The sequence below is a fragment of the Rattus rattus genome, chromosome 9, assembly GCF_011064425.1.
Source record: "Rattus rattus isolate New Zealand chromosome 9, Rrattus_CSIRO_v1, whole genome shotgun sequence".
Classification (NCBI taxonomy): domain Eukaryota; kingdom Metazoa; phylum Chordata; class Mammalia; order Rodentia; family Muridae; genus Rattus; species Rattus rattus.
Genome location: NC_046162.1, coordinates 73382185 through 73397595, shown reverse-complemented (window position 1 = coordinate 73397595; position 15411 = coordinate 73382185). Strand labels below are relative to the sequence as shown.

The 15411-nt window shown below is 41.0% G+C and overlaps 1 protein-coding gene across 5 annotated transcripts in view; it reads left to right on the top strand.

Moving 5' to 3' along the window:
- The window catches only part of Tanc2 (tetratricopeptide repeat, ankyrin repeat and coiled-coil containing 2), a 325356-nt gene that overhangs the window by 110013 nt on the left and 199932 nt on the right, over positions 1-15411 (top strand). The gene's annotated exons all lie outside the window — the stretch shown is intronic.

Below are 15411 nucleotides of genomic sequence, written 5' to 3'. Positions count from 1 at the left end.
TATGAGACTGAAAAGTTTCTATAAGGCAAAGGACATTGTCAATAGGGCAAAATGGCAACCTACTAGATTGGGAAAAGATCTTTACCAATCATACATCCAATAGAGGGCTAATATCCAAAATATAAAAAGAACTCAAGAAGTTAAACTCTAAAAAACCAAATAACCTTATTTTTAAAAAATAAATAGGTTTAGAGCTAAACAGAGAATTCTCAACTGAGGAATCTCGAATGGCCAAGGAGAACCTAAAGAAATGTTCAAAGTCATCAGGGAAGTACAAATCAAAACAACCCTGAGATGCCACCTTACACCAATCAGAATGGCTAAGATCAAAAACTCAGGAGACAGAGCATATTGGCGAGAATGTGGAGAAAGAGGAATACTCCTCCATTGTTGGTGAGATTGCAAGCTGGTACAACCACTCTCACTGGAAATCAGTCTGGCGGTTCCTCAGAAAATTGGAAATAATTCTACCTGAGGATCCATCTATACCACTCTTGGGCATACCCAAAAGATGCTACACCACATCATAAGGACACATGCTCCACTATGTTCATAGCAGCCTTATTCGTAATAGCCAGAAGCTGTAAACAACCTAGATGCCCCACAATGGAAGAATGGATACAGAAAATGTGTTTCATTTACACAATGAACTACTACTCAGCCATTAAAAATGAGGCATCACCAGTTTAGCAGACAAATGGATGGAACTAGAAAATATCATCCTGAGTAAGGTAATCTAGACTCCAAAGGACATAAACATGGTATGTACTCAGTGATAAGTAGATATTAGCCAAAAAGTTCAGAAGACCCATGATACAACTCACAGACCATATTAAAGCCTAAGAAAAAGGAAGGCCCAAGTGTGGATGCCTCAATCCTACTTAGAAGGGGAAACAAAATGATCACAGGAGGCAGAGGGAGGGAGGGAGGGAACTAGGTGGGAGAGGAGAGGGGAATGGTAAAAGGAGGACAGGATCAGGTATGGGAAGAGACAGGAGAGAGGCACAGAAGGCCAGGAGAGTGGAAAAAATATACAGCAGTGTAATGTAGGGGTGGGGGACAGGGGTACTAAAATCTCAAACACCAGGGATGTGAGAGGCTCCCAGAGCCCAATTGGAATTACATTAACTGAAATGCCCAACAGTGGGGCGATGGAACCTGAAGAGACCACCTCCAGTAGATAGACATGGACCCTGGTTGAGGGATGGGGCCACCTACCCTTCTCAAGATTTTTGACCCAGAATTGTTCCTGTCTAAAGGAAATGCAGGGACAAAAAACAAAAAACAACAAAAACAACAAAAAAAAAATGGAGCAAAGACTGAAGGAAAGGGCATCCAGAGACCGCCCCAAGTTGGGATCCATCCCATGTGCAGATACCAAACCCTGACACTATTACTGATGCTAAGATACACTTGCAGACAGGAGCCTAGCAGGACTGTCCTGAGAGGTTCTGCCAGCACCTGACTGAGACTGTGCAGATTCTTACAGCCAACCATTGGACCAAGCCTGGAGACCCCTATGGAAGTCAGGGGAAGGACTAAAGGAGCTGAAGGGGATTGCAACTCCATAGGAAGAACAACAGTATCAACTGACTGGACCCCTCAGAGCTCCCAGGCACTAAGGCACTAATGTACCAGCATACATGGGCTGAGTCTACAGCCCCCTCTGCATATGTATCAGAAGACTGCCTTGTCTGCCCTCAGTTGGAGGGGATGCTCTTGGTCCTGTGGAGACTTCATGCTTCAGAAAAGGGGGATTCTAGAGGATGGGGTGGTGTGCTTGTGGATGGGGGAACAGGAAAAGGGACATTTGAAATGTAAATAAAATTAATAAAAAAATGATGCTCTTGCTTCTGCTATTAAAATACTGCAATTACATACCTTGATCCCTGTTTGACTCCCTGCCGTGAACAGGTTTCATTCATGTCCTGTTACTCTCAGCAGTGATCTGCTGCTGAGCCACCTCTAATGTCCAGGGCTTCCTAACTGCAATTTTACCAACTTGCCCTCCATCTCAGATCCTGGGTGTCCTTAGCTTGATCCTTTATTTGTCACAACTCTAAAAGAAATACTGGAAAGATCAGTTGTATAATTTAGATTTTAGGTAAACCTACTTCTTTTAAAAATGTAATAAGCTATGAGACAATGGTGATTTTTAAGAGGGAAAACAAATGGTATTACTAAAAGTAAAAAGTAATTTACATATTATTAAGCATATCAAAGCATCCAAAGAAATAAATATGGGCACACCCCCAGTTTTTAAATGTAGGGAAAAGCAAGGATGCTAGGGATTGAGCACAGGGCATCATGTATACTAATCTACCACGGAGGTATATCATGCCTAAAGTCCCATCGTAAAAAAAACCAAAAAAAACCAACCAACCAAACAAACAAAAAAACCTTTTTAAGATAGGAAAGATTGTGGAAGTGTTTTGGATGTGGGGCGAAAAAAAACATGAATTAGGGAAAGACTGATCTGCATAAGAAAGATAATGATGTAGAATTTTTGTTTATAAACTTGCATTCATGACTCATTTTTATGAGCTAAACTGTCTATTAACTTCCTGATATACATGCTATCTTGCTTGATCCATAAAGTACTCTGTAAGGCAAAAATAATAATAAGTACAAGAAGACATACTCAGAGTAAACAAATGACTTGACCAGGTTCTTGTAGCTATTAGCAGAGCCAGTCAGATATTCACCCCAAGAATATCTGACTTCAAAGTTTTCCCATGAAAAACAACATTTTAGTTCAAGCAACAGAAAGAAAATACTCAATTCTTGTATCAAGTTGACAGAATAAAATTTGAGATCCTTATGTCAAGTTTAACAACAGAATGAAGAATTATTGTGCATGATCACACAATGCACACTGTCACAAAAGACTGCCCAAACCACAGCCTTGCACAAAGGCCAAGCCAACCACACCCCACGCTTCAGACACATGCAGATACTTCTCTAAGAGCTATATGATCAAAGGATGTTTAAACATGACTATAAAGTCTTTATAAAAGAGGAATCATCACTAGGAGTTGATACCTGTTTGTTACTGATGACTATGAGTAATCCATAATGAGGTAGAGTTATGGCTCAGAACTCCAGACCCAAAAGAAGTGTATATAGTTAAGAAACTAGTTGGATAAAACCGTGGGTCAGAATTCCATACATATTTGTGCTGGCAGAGATGGCTCAACAGCTAAGGGTGGTTGCTTTGAACCCCGTGACCTGAGTTTGATTTCTGAGTTCTCCATGGTAGAAAGTGCTAAGACCTGCACAGCTTGGCTGTGGAAACCTGACTGGTATGGCAATTGAATGAAAAAAGGACAGACTCGGGGCTGGAGAGATTGATTGGGTCTTTCACAGCAAACACATGTTGGCTCACAACCGTCCATAATGGGATCGGATGCCCTCTTCTGGCATGCAGGTGTACATGTAGACCTAGCACTCATACATAGAGTCAGTAATTGTTTTCAAAAGGATAGACACACACAGAGTATGTTTAGTAGGTACAGCACAGTACAGTCTCTGTAGGAGGGGCCTCTACACTGTGCCTATGTCAAATAATTTGTATTCACCGAGAAGTTCAGCTGTTCTTTACACATTCACTCAAGATTTCCTATGCTCAAGAATCAATTTCCACAAATTATCCCGACTCCCTCCCACATGCGTGCCATAGTATTATATACCCACCCTGTCCCAAAACCGTTTATCACCTACCCCTACCTACCTAAATAAGTGCAGGAAAATGTGATTTTTAAAATTTGCAAAATGTTTATAGTTAAGTTTAAAGGATTTTTTATTTTAAATAGTTTTATACATATTTGTTTCCAAGCTCACCATCTAGGTATATTGGCTTCTTTGGAGCTTCTCTTGGTGCAAATGTAAAAGATGACGGTACCTTAGGCTGGGAGAAATACAGAAGTATCTGTAAAGAGAACTAAGTTTCTTCTCTGTGCCAATTGCTAACTGCAGTTTGGGGTAACTTATTTGTAAAATAGCATCATATGTTTCAACTTGAGGGTTTGTAACATTCAGTGCCATGACCCTGAATATAACTCACTATTAAAATAAGTATCTTATCTTGCCATTTTATATAAATGACTATATTTGTTTTGAGGGAAGTTTTTAACTTTGATAAATTCCTTTTTACTTGAAATTTTAATTCATTTAAATTAATAAGATTGAAAGCTAAATGTATAAAGAGAGGGAGATACAATAAAAGAATCCGACAAGGTAGAAAAGTTGTCAATCACTCAGTCACAGAATTCCTTGTATTCATTTTTATCAGTGTGACTGTCCTAAAAGGTAGATATAATTTTGTAACATGGCAAATACCAGGAAGATTACAGGAAAATGGAATTCCCTTATTCCTCTGGGATCTTGCCCATAAACTTCACTACATTCTTCTGTGATAGCTTCTAGAAATCTGTCCTTATGCCTCATTGACCCTGTCCTTTCCTACTCGCTTTATGTTCCCCTGCTGTAGAACGTGAGCTTCAAAATGCCAAAAATGGAATGTAAGAACCAAGTGATGTCCACCACTGGGAATTCTTCTCATTCATACACCATCATAAAGGGCAAACAAATATCCATAATTTAGAAGAAATCTTAGTGGTCTCTAAACAAGCAGTAAGTTATAGTGTTGGATGGTGTAAGACTCAGTAGCAATAATTATATACTTGGTTTATAGTAGATATTTTATAGTACTAAATCAAATCCACAGATTCCAACTCTAAGAACAATAAAAACATCTCATGAAAATATGTCCCTTTCTAACTCCTCCATTGGAGTCACCTTGTTCAGTCCTGCAAGCATCCTCATCTGTATCAGTAAGGCTCTGGTAGAGCCTTTGAGAGGGCATCTATATCAGGCTCCTGTCAGAAAGCACTTCTTAGCCTCAGCAATAATGACTGGGTTTGGTGGCTGCATATGGGATAGATTCCCAGGTGGGGCAGTCTCTGGATGACCTTTCCTTCAGTCTCTGCTCCATACTTTGTCTCCTTATTTCCTCATGTGAGTATTTTGTTCTCCCTTCTAAGAAGGAGTGAAGCATCCACTTCTGTCTTGCCTTTTGAGCTTCATGTGGTCTGTGAATTGTTGAGTATTCAGAGTTTTTGGGCTAAAATCCACCTCTCAGTGAGTGCATACCATGTGTCTTCTTTTGTGACTGGGTTACCTCATTCAGGATGATGTTTTTTAGTTCCATCCATTTGTTTTTAATAGCTGAGTAGTACTCCACTGTGTAAATGTACCACATTTTCTGTATCCATTCCTCTGTTAAAGAACATTTGGGTTCTTTCCAGCTTCTGACTATTATAAATAAGTCTGCTATGAACATAGTGGAGCATGTGTCCTTGTTATATGTTGGAGCATCTTTTGGGTATATTCCCCTGGAGTAGTATAGTTGGGTCCTCAGGTAGTACAATGTCCAGTTTTCTGAGAAACCGCCAGACTGATTTCCAGAGTGGTTATACTAGCTTGCAATCCCACCAGCAATGGAGGAGTGTTCATCTTTCTCCACATCCTCGCTAGCATCTGTTGTCACCTGAGTTTTTGATCTTAGCCATTCTGATTGGTGTCAGTTGGAATCTCAGGGCTGTTTTGATTTGCATTTCCCTGATGACTAAGGATGTTGAACATTTCTTTAGGTGCTTCTCAGTCATTCAATATTCCTCAGCTGAGAATTCTTTGTTTAGCTCTGTACCCCATTTTTTAAATAGGATTATTTGATTCTTTGGAGTCTAAGTGTTTGCAACACCATAGGAAGAACAACAATATCAACCAACCAGACCCCACCAGAGCTCCCAGGGACTAAACCACCAACCAGTGAGTACACGTGGAGGGACCCATGGCTCCAGCCAGATATGTAGCAAAGGATCAATAGGAGGAAAAGCCCTTGGTCCTGTGAAGGCTGGTTTCCCCAGTGTAGGGGAATGCCAAGTTGTTAAGGTGGGAGTGGGTGGGTGGGAGTGGAAGCATCCTCATAGAATCAGGGAGAGGGGGAAAGGGTATGGGAGAGGGGGAAAAGGGGATAATATTTGAAATGTAAATATATAAAATATCCAAGAAAAATAAAATTAAAAAAAGAAAATGTGTTCCTCTGATAAGAATTTAGATTCCAGAGAGCAGAGTTTCAAAAACTTCCATTCAGCTGTTCTTTGTTATAAATACACCATTCCTCTCCCAAATGTGAACCGTTCTTCTATGCCGTTGGATGAAATTTAAAAACTGTAAGACATTGTCATTGACACACTTCCTACAAAAGTGTAGATGATTATTTTGTAATCTAATGAGCAGTGTTTTGAATTATAATGGAGTTAGTTGGACAACAGTGTTTTCCTTGTTTCTGGCAAAAGTCCGTTTCTGGTTTCTGAAAATGATTATTTTTTAAATATGCATCCATATTGTTTGGTATGTTTTCCAAATACAGATTTGTTTAATGATGCAAGTAAAATGAGGAAGTGTGTATTTGATGTGTATACGTCAGTATATACTTTATTTTAGTTGATTTTTTTTTAGAATTTCATGAGTGTTGTATTTTCATACACACACACATACCCACTCTCCCTCCAACTCTTATGGGTTCTTATTCCCCTTCCTTTGCAAACTTTGGCCTCTTCAGTAATTATAACTGTTAACATATAGGTATGTATACAACATACTGAGCCCATCTAGTGTTCTTATGTACATATATTCATGGCTGACTACTTGGGATTGGGTAATGTATTAGAACTTACTGATAAAAACATTCACGAAGAGCCCTTATGAGCTAGTGATCTTTTTTAAGTGTTGTTATTATAATATAAAGTTAGCATCACACATTTGGAAAAGTTTTATTCAGGCATAAAAGCAACATATAAGTTGAAAAATGAGTCTTCAGAAATGCCTTAAATATTATTCATGGCACTCATTAAACAAAATTATTACTTCTCAGAATGTGCAGCCCAGAAAGCTTATCCTTCAGAGGTGAAACTAATCTACAAAAATATTCCAATGTGTAGGTAATCACGTTCTATGATTTTTAAGAAATGTCGCCTTCTGTGTATGAGGTTGTTGGGGATTGAAGCCAGAGCTTACACTTGCTACGAATGCACCCTGGATGCATTGGATGGCAATGCTTCCTTCTCTGCTTCATCTGTCATCTCTGTTGCCAGTTGAATCCTCATCTGGAGCTGCAGCTATTCACAGGAAAGGTGTAGGATCCCATAGAAATCTGACCAAAACTTGAATTCCTGTAACAATTCAAGTAGAACTGGTACATTTTCGGGAGAGTGGAGAGGTCATCTGTTCATCTCATCTCCGTACTGCTCGCCTTGGGGCACTGCAGGAGGCTTATCATGGGGAAGACTGTAAAGAAAATAGGCATGAGAAGAAATTTCATGTAAATTTCAGATTCATTTAGTCACAAGGGAGTTAGAAACTGGTAGTTAAAGGACTACTCCTTAAATGTCTCTCTGCCTTTCAGTTAAATGCACTGTTTTAAGCAAAGCAAACCTAGAATTTGTCTTTTCATGCATCTCTACCATATCCTCGTTCTTCAGCTCCTACCGGGCACAAACATGGTGGAAAATGATCTCCCAGTCCACAGTGTTTTTTCAGAACTATTCTGAAATCTAGCCAACTCATGGATCGCCTCAACTTGGTTGGAGAGTGGCATTTTGTCAGAAAAACTTGTTCCTTGACACCAAGTAAATTGTTGATATTCTAAAGTTATAACTAAAAAGAATTTTCCTAAAAGAATTTTTGAGACATGTTACTACTTGATTTTAAGGGCTTGCTAGGTAGGAGAGATTAGACGACAGCAGAGACACAGAACCAGGTAATGGCATTGCAGAATTTTCAAGTCAAACATGAACACTTAACTTTTCACTTGACCTTACAGTTTCTATTAGGATAAAGTAAAAGTAGTTGAAGATTATCTGAAGCAAGTTCCTTACTTTTTTTTTTTTTTTTTATTAACTTGAATATTTCTTATATACATTTCGAGTATTATTCCCTTTCCCGGTTTCCGGGCAAACATCCCCCTCCCCCCTCCCCTTCCTTATGGGTGTTCCCCTCCCGACCCTCCCCCATTGCCCCCCCCGCAACAGTCTAGTTCACTGGGGTTCAGTATTAGCAGGACCCAGGGCTTCCCCTTCCACTGGTGCTCTTACTAGGATATTCATTGCTACCTATGAGGTCAGAGTCCAGGGTCAGTCCATGTATAGTCTTTAGGTAGTGGCTTAGTCCTGGAAGCTCTGGTGGCTTGTCATTGTTGTACATATAGGGTCTCGAGCCCCTTCAAGCTCTTCCAGTTCTTTCTCTGATTCCTTCAACGGGGGTCCTATTCTCAGTTAAGAGGTTTGCTGCTGACATTCGCCTCTGTATTTGCTGTATTCTGGCTGTGTCTCTCAGGAGCGATCTACACTTCTGCACTTCTTTGCTTCATCCATCTTGTCTAATTGGGTGGCTGTATATATATATGGGCCACATGTGGGGCAGGCTCTGAATGGATGTTCCTTCAGTCTCTGTTTTAATCTTTGCCTCTCTCTTCCCTGCCAAGGGTATTCTTGTTCCCCTTTTAAAGAAGGAGTGAAGCATTCACATTTTGATCCTCCGTCTTGAGTTTCATTTGTTCTAGACATCTAGGGTAATTCAGGCATTTGGGCTAATAGCCACTTATCAATGAGTGCATACCATGTATGTCTTTCTGTGATTGGGTTAGCTCACTCAGGATGATATTTTCCAGTTCCAACCATTTGCCTACAAATTTCATAAACTCGTTGTTTTTGATAGCTGAGTAATATTCCATTGTGTAGATGTACCACATTTTCTGTATCCATTCCTCTGTTGAAGGGCATCTGGGTTCTTTCCAGCTTCTGGCTATTATAAATAAGGCTGCGATGAACATAGTGGAGCACGTGTCTTTTTTTATGTTGGGGCATCTTTTGGGTATATGCCCAAGAGAGGGATAGCTGGATCCTCAGGCAGTTTAATGTCCAATTTTCTGAGGAACCTCCAGACTGATTTCCAGAATGGTTGTACCAGTCTGCAATCCCACCAACAATGGAGGAGTGTTCCTCTTTCTCCACATCCTCGCCAGCATTTGCTGTCACCTGAGTTTTTGATCTTAGCCATTCTCACTGGTGTGAGGTGAAATCTCAGGGTTGTTTTGATTTGCATTTCCCTGATGACTAAAGATGTTGAACATTTCTTTAGGTGTTTCTCAGCCATTCGGCATTCCTCAGCTGTGAATTCTTTGTTTAGCTCTGAACCCCATTTTTTAATAGGGTTATTTGTCTCCCTCTTGGTCTAACTTTTTGAGTTCTTTTATATTTTGGATATAAGGCCTCTATCTGTTGTAGGATTGGTAAAGATCTTTTCCCAATCTGTTGGTTGCCGTTTTGTCCTAACCACAGTGTCCTTTGCCTTACAGAAGCTTTGTAGTTTTATGAGATCCCATTTGTCGATTCTTGATCTTAGAGCATACGCCATTGGTGTTTTGTTCAGGAAATTTTTTCCAGTGCCCATGTGTTCCAGATGCTTCCCTAGTTTTTCTTCTATTAGTTTGAGTGTGTCTGGTTTGATGTGGAGGTCCTTGATCCACTTGGACTTAAGCTTTGTACAGGGTGATAAGCATGGATCGATCTGCATTCTTATACATGTTGACCTCCAGTTGAACCAGCACCATTTGCTGAAAATGCTATCTTTTTTCCATTGGATGGATTTGGCTCCTTTGTCAAAAATCAAGTGACCATAGGTGTGTGGGTTCATTTCTGGGTCTTCAATTCTGTTCCATTGGTCTATCTGTCTGTCTCTGTACCAATACCATGCAGTTTTTATCACTATTGCTCTGTAATACTGCTTGAGTTCAGGGATAGTGATTCCCCCTGAAGTCCTTTTATTGTTGAGGCTAGTTTTAGCTATCCTGGGTTTTTTTTTATTCAGATGAATTTGCAAATTGTTCTGTCTAACTCTTTGAAGAATTGGATTGGTATTTTGATGGGGATTGCATTGAATCTGTAGATCGCTTTTTGGTAAAATGGCCATTTTACTATATTAATCCTGCCAATCCATGAGCATGGGAGATCTTTCCACCTTCTGAGGTCTTCTTCAATTTCTTTCTTCAGTGTCTTGAAGTTCTTATTGTACAGATCTTTTTACTTGCTTGGTTAAAGTCACACGAGGTATTTTATATTATTTGGGTCTATTATGAAGGGTGTCGTTTCCCTAATTTCTTTCTCGGCTTGTTTCTCTTTTGTGTAGAGGAAGGCTACTGATTTATTTGAGTTAATTTTATACCCAGCCACTTTGCTGAAGTTGTTTATCAGCTTTAGTAGTTCTCTGGTGGAACTTTTGGGATCACTTAAATATACTATCATATCATCTGCAAATAGTGATATTTTGACTTCTTCTTTTCCGATCTGTATCCCCTTGATCTCCTTTTGTTGTCTGATTGCTCTGGCTAGAACTTCAAGAACTATATTGAATAAGTAGGGAGAGAGTGGGCAGCCTTGTCTAGTCCCTGATTTTAGTGGGATTGCTTCAAGTTTCTCTCCATTTAGTTTAATGTTAGCAACTGGTTTGCTGTATATGGCTTTTATTATGTTTAGGTATGGGCCTTGTATTCCTATTCTTTCCAGGACTTTTATCATGAAGGGGTGTTGAATTTTGTCAAATGCTTTCTCAGCATCTAATGAAATGATCATGTGGTTTTGTTCTTTCAGTTTGTTTATATAATGGATCACGTTGATGGTTTTCCGTATATTAAACCATCCCTGCATGCCTGGGATGAAGCCTACTTGATCATGGTGGATGATTGTTTTGATGTGCTCTTGGATTCGGTTTGCCAGAATTTTGTTGAGTATTTTTGCGTCAATGTTCATAAGGGAAATTGGTCTGAAGTTCTCTTTCTTTGTTGGGTCTTTGTGTGGTTTAGGTATAAGAGTAATTGTGGCTTCATAGAAGGAATTCGGTAGTGCTCCATCTGTTTCAATTTTGTGGAATAGTTTGGATAATATTGGTATGAGGTCTTCTATGAAGGTCTGATAGAATTCTGCACTAAACCCGTCTGGACCTGGGCTCTTTTTGGTTGGGAGGCCTTTAATGACTGCTTCTATTTCCTTAGGAGTTATGGGGTTGTTTAACTGGTTTATCTGTTCCTGATTTAACTTCGGTACCTGGTATCTGTCTAGGAAATTGTCCATTTCCTGTAGATTTTCAAGTTTTGTTGAATATAGGCTTTTATAGTAAGATCTGATGATTTTTTGAATTTCCTCTGAATCTGTAGTTATGTCTCCCTTTTCATTTCTGATTTTGTTAATTTGGACACACTCTCTGTGTCCTCTCGTTAGTCTGGCTAGGGGTTTATCTATCTTGTTGATTTTCTCAAAGAACCAACTTTTGGTTCTGTTGATTCTTTCTATGGTCCTTTTTGTTTCTACTTGGTTGATTTCAGCTCTGAGTTTGATTATTTCCTGCCTTCTACTCTTCCTGGGTGTATTTGCTTCTTTTTGTTCTAGAGCTTTTAGGTGTGCTGTCAAGCTGCTGACATATGCTCTTTCCTGTTTCTTTCTGCAGGCACTCAGCGCTATGAGTTTTCCTCTTAGCACAGCTTTCATTGTGTCCCATAAGTTTGGGTATGTTGTACCTTCATTTTCATTAAATTCTAAAAAGTTTTTAATTTCTTTCTTTATTTCTTCCTTGACCAGGTTATCATTGAGTAGAGCATTGTTCAGTTTCCACGTATATGTGGGCATTCTTCCCTTATTGTTATTGAAGACCAGCTTTAGGCCGTGGTGGTCCGATAGCACGCATGGGATTATTTCTATCTTTCTGTATCTGTTGAGGCCTGTTTTTTGACCAATTATATGGTCAATTTTGGAGAAAATACCATGAGGAGCTGAGAAGAAGGTATATCCTTTTGCTTTAGGGTAGAAACGTTCTATAAATATCCGTTAAGTCCATTTGGCTCATGACTTCTCTTAGTCTGTCTCTCGTCTCTGTTTAATTTCTGTTTCCATGATCTGTCCATTGATGAGAGTGGGGTGTTGAAATCTCCTACTATTATTGTGTGAGGTGCAATGTGTGTTTGAGCTTTAGTAAGGTTTCTTTTCATTATGTAGGTGCCCTTGTATTTGGGGCATAGATATTTAGGATTGAGAGTTCATCTTGGTGGATTTTTCCTTTGATGAATATAAAGTGTCCTTCCTTATCTTTTTGATGACTTTTAGTTGGAAATTGATTTTATTTGATATTAGAATGGCTACTCCAGCTTGCTTCTTCTGACCATTTGCTTGGAAAGTTGTTTCCCAGCCTTTCACTCTGAGGTAGTGTCTGTCTTTGTCTCTGAGGTGTGTTTCCTGTAGGCAGCAGAATGCAGGGGTCCTCGTTAAATCAGTTTGTTAATCTATGTCTTTTTTTGGGATTGAGGCCATTGATGTTGAGAGATATTAAGGAATAGTGATTATTGCTTCCTGTTATATTCATATTTGGATGTGAGGTTGTGTTTGTGTGCTTTTCTTCTCTTTGTTTTGTTGCCAAGACGATTAGTTTCTTGCCTCTTCTTGGGTATAGCTTGCCTCCTTATGTTGGGCTTTACCATTTATTATCCTTTGTAGTGCTGGATTTGTAGAAAGATATTGTGTAAATTTGGTTTTGTCATGGAATATCTTGGTTTCTCCATCTATGTTAATTGAGATTTTTGCAGGATACAGTAGCCTGGGCTGGCATTTGTGTTCTCTTAGGGTCTGTATGACATCAGTCCAGGATCTTCTGGCCTTCATAGTTTCTGGCGAGAAGTCTGGTGTGATTCTGATAGGTCTGCCTTTATATGTTACTTGACCTTTTTCCCTTACTGCTTTTAATATTCTTTCTTTATTTTGAGCGTTTAGTGTTTTGACTATTATGTAATGGGAGGTGTTTCTTTTCTGGTCCAATCTATTTGGAGTTCTGTAGGCTTCTTGTATGTTATGGGTATCTCTTTTTTTTTAGGTTAGGGAAGTTTTCTTCTATGATTTTGTTGAAGATATTTACTGGTCCTTTGAGCTGGGAGTCTTCACTCTCTTCTATACCTATTATCCTTAGGTTTGATCTTCTCATTGAGTCCTGGATTTCCTGTATGTTTTGGACCAGTAGCTTTTTCCGCTTTACATTATCTTTGACAGTTGAGTCAATGATTTCTATGGAATCTTCTGCTCCTGAGATTCTCTCTTCCATCTCTCGTATTCTGTTGGTGAAGCTTGTATCTACAGCTCCTTGTCTCTTCTTTTGGTTTTCTATATCCAGGGTTATTTCCATGTGTTCTTTCTTGATTGCTTCTATTTCCATTTTTAATTCCTTCAACTGTTTGTTTGTGTTTTCCTGGAATTCTTTCAGGGATTTTTGCGATTCCTCTCTGTAGGCTTCTACTTGTTCTCTAAGGGAGTTCTTCACGTCTTTCTTGAAGTCCTCCAGCATCATGATCAAATCTGATTTTGAAACTAGATCTTGCTTTTCTGGTGTGTTTGGATATTCCATGTTTGTTTTGGTGGGAGAATTGGGCTCCGATGATGCCATGTAGTCTTGGTTTCTGTTGCTTGTGTTCCTGCGCTTGCCTCTCGCCATCAGATTATCTCTAGTGTTACTTTGTTCTGCTAATTCTGACAGTGGCTAGACTGTCCTATAAGCCTGTGTGTCAGGAGTGCTGTAGACCTGTTTTACTGTTTTCTTTCAGCCAGTTATGGGGACAGAGTGTTCTGCTTTCGTGCGTGTAGTTTTTCCCCTCTACAGGTCTTCAGCTGTTCCTGTGGGCCTGTGTCTTGAGTTCACCAGGCAGGTCACTTGCAGCAGAAAAGTTGGTCTTACCTGTGGTCCCGAGGTTTGAGTTCGCTCGCGGGGTGCTGCCCACGGGCTCTCCGCGGTGGCAGCAACCGGGAAGATCTGCGCCGCCTCTTCCGGGAGCCTCCGTGCACCAGGGTTCCAGATGGCCTCCGGTGTTTTCCTCTGGAATCAGCAATGTGTGTAGAGAGCAGTCTCTTCTGGTTTCGCAGGTGTGTCTGCCTCTCTGAAGGTTTAGCTCTCCCTCCCACGGGATTTGGGTGCAGAGAACTGTTTATCCGGTCTGTTTCCTTCAGGTTCCGGCGGTGTCTCAGGCAGGGCTCCTGCCTCACCTGGGCCCTCTCCCACGGGAGCCCAGAGGCCTTATACAGTTTCCTCTTGGGCCAGGGATGTGGGCAGGGGTGGGCAGTGTTGGTGGTCTCTTCTGCTCTGCAGCCTCAGGAGTGCCCACCTGACTAGGCGGTAAGGTATCTTTCCCACGGGTTCTGGGAGCAGAGAGCCCGCGGGTGTGGGACTTCCGGTAAACACAGGACGTGCCTGGTCCTAGAGGGATTCTGCCTCTGTTGTCCCGATTCCACCCGGCAAGTCACTTGCAGCAGATAAGTTAGTCTTACCTTTGGTCCCGAGGCTCGAGTTAAGCTCTCGGGGTTCTGCCCAGGCTCTCCAGCAGGTGGCAGCGACCAGGAAGATCTCGCCGCCTCTTCCGGGAGCCTCCGTGCACCAGGGTTCCAGATGGCCTCAGGTGTTTTCCTCTGGAATCAGCAATGTGTGTAGAGAGCAGTCTCTTCTGGTTTCGCAGGCGTGTCTGCCTCTCTGAAGGTTTAGCTCTCCCTCCCACGGGATTTGGGTGCAGAGAACTGTTTATCCGGTCTGTTTCCTTCAGGTTCCGGCGGTGTCTCAGGCAGGGCTCCTGCCTCACCTGGGCCCTCTCCCACGGGAGCCCAGAGGCCTTATACAGTTTCCTCTTGGGCCAGGGATGTGGGCAGGGGTGGGCAGTGTTGGTGGTCTCTTCTGCTCTGCAGCCTCAGGAGTGCCCACCTGACCAGGCAGTAAGGTATCTCTCCCACGGGTTCTGGGAGCAGAGAGCTGCTGCGGGCCGGGATCCGCGGGTGTGGGACTTCCCGCAAGTTCCTTACTTTGCATGTTTGTTAGTTCCATCATTCTGTGGAAACTGCTTTTCTTTCTTACTGTTACCATTTTCTAAGATGAGCATGTCAGTGCTCTTAACCACTGAGCCATCTCTCCAGCTAAGATAAGCATGTCATGCCAGGTTATAGAACTATATTTATGTGCTTGCCTTAAATACTCCTTTAACTATATTCCAAAGCCCCTCCACCCACTATAATATATAAAGAAATAGCCACTGTGACAATTATGTAGAATATGATGATACCAAATAATTCAATCAGATATGAAAACCAGCATAGAAATCCAAGTACTGTGGTATAACTCTAATTGTGGGTACTTAAGAGGGTAAGGCAAAGTATCTGTGAGTTGAAGCAATGTAGTGACAGTAAATGTCCATCTGTCTTAGTCCCCTCTTTCTCCCTTCCTACTCCTCCCCTCCCCTTCCCTCCTCTTCTCTCTCTTTCTCTCCCCCCACCCCATTTC